Genomic DNA, 1,913 nt, shown 5'->3' with positions numbered 1-1,913 from the left:
CAATAATTCCTATTTTCCGGTGTGCACACCTGCATGTAATCCTCTTCCCTGGAGCATGGGAGACATCTGTAACTTGCTTCTAACTATAGAATATGTCAAAAGACATGAAATATCACTCCCTTGATTATGTTACCTCATATAAAGCTGTCTCTAAGCAGACAGGTGAGACACTCTTCTGCAAGCCTTGGAGAAACAAACAGCCATGTTATAAACTTCCTATAGAGAAGGTCACATGACGGGGAATTGTGGGTGCCCTCTGCCCTCTGGGAACAGCCTTCAACTGAAACTCTCAATCATACAACCAGAAGGGAATAAAATCTCCCAACAATCTTAATGAGCTTGAAAGTGTATTCTTCCCCGGTCATGCCTCCAAATGAAAATGCAGCCAATATCTTGATTGCAATTTTATGAGACAGTGAACTAAGCTATGCCTAGAATCTTGCCTTATGAAAACTAAAATAATAGATGTGTGTTTTGTGTTAAACTGAAAAATGTGAGGTAATTTGTCAATACCACAATACACTTGTTTATGGCAATTCAACTTCACTATCCTTATTATCTTTTGCATTGTTTTCCTCACTTTTTTATTTGAAACTTTTTCTTGATATTATTAAACTTTACAGAATAGCTGCAGGAATGCTGCAAGAAAATCCAATATACCATTGACCCATGTTCACCAGTGGTTTCTATTTTGCCCATTTTCATCCTCTCTCTTGCATATATATACATATGTATATATATGTATCTGTGCTTGTGTGTAACTTTTTTTTTGGAACCATTTGAGGGTAAATTGGAGAAATATCTCCTTATTCCTAAACATCTCCGTGCATATTTCCTTCCCCTAACAAAAAATGGAATTTGCTTACAAGACAGTTGTGAACGGAAATTAAATCTTGGGATCCCAAACTCATTTAAGCCAAAGGGAAAAGTCAAGCTGGGAACTGGGTTATGCAAACCTTCCTTCCCACTTTGGTTCATAAATAAGATGGTTACAAGATGGAAAGCTACACACCTCCTCCATATTTTGCCCAAAGGAAATTCCCAGTGAGCTACAAGGTCTTTAAGGTGTTTCTATTAAAATTTCGCCATGGCAATGTAAATTGGTAGCTTGTTTTTACATTTGCAGCCATTCCCCCTGCCTACTAGACACAAACGCGTATCTGATTGCTCCTCTGTCCCTTTCTATGTCATCTTATGCAAAATGCAGATTCACTGGGCCAAAGGCATGAATGACTATTTTTCCCTACCCCTTCTTAAATGAAAATTGTGTATTTCTCAATATTCTGCCCTTTCCCCTTTAAATTTGGAGCCTTCAAAATCATCTCGTGAGAAAGATAGAGACCTGTTTTCTGGGTACACATCCTTAACTTTGGCAAATAAACCTCCTAAAATGATTGAGACTTGCCTCATCATTTATCTCAATTAACACAGTATTTTTTTTAACGATATGTTTATTTTTCTAATCTATAGTTAATATTCAAATATCATAAATTATATGAAAAAATTGCTTTTTTTGAGATGGGCTCTCACTCTGTCTTCCAGGCTAGAGTGAAGTGGTGCAATCTCAGCTTACTATACAGCCTCGAATTCTTGGACTCAAGTGATTCTCCCACCTCAGCCTCCCAAGCAGCTGTAACTGCAGGTATAAGCCACCATGCCCAGCCAATTTGTGTTTTTTGTAGAGACGTGGCTTTCCCACGTTGACCAGGGTGGGTCTCAAAACTCCTCAGCTCAAGGAATCCACTTGGCTTGCCATCCCAAAGTACTGGGATTACAGGTGTGAGTCATCATGCCTGGCCAAATAAAGTGCATTGTAGCTAGCATTTTTTCTCTCCCAATCCAGGACTCACTTTAAGTTCATGTCACATCACTTTGGTTTTCTTTACTCTGGAATTGTTTCTTGGCCTATCTCT

The sequence above is a fragment of the Aotus nancymaae genome, unplaced genomic scaffold (assembly GCF_030222135.1).
Source record: "Aotus nancymaae isolate 86718 unplaced genomic scaffold, 86718_ANA_hifiasm-v0.15.2.pri h1tg000019l, whole genome shotgun sequence".
In the NCBI taxonomy this organism is placed as follows: Eukaryota; Metazoa; Chordata; class Mammalia; order Primates; family Aotidae; genus Aotus; species Aotus nancymaae.
This window is presented reverse-complemented; position numbering follows the sequence as displayed.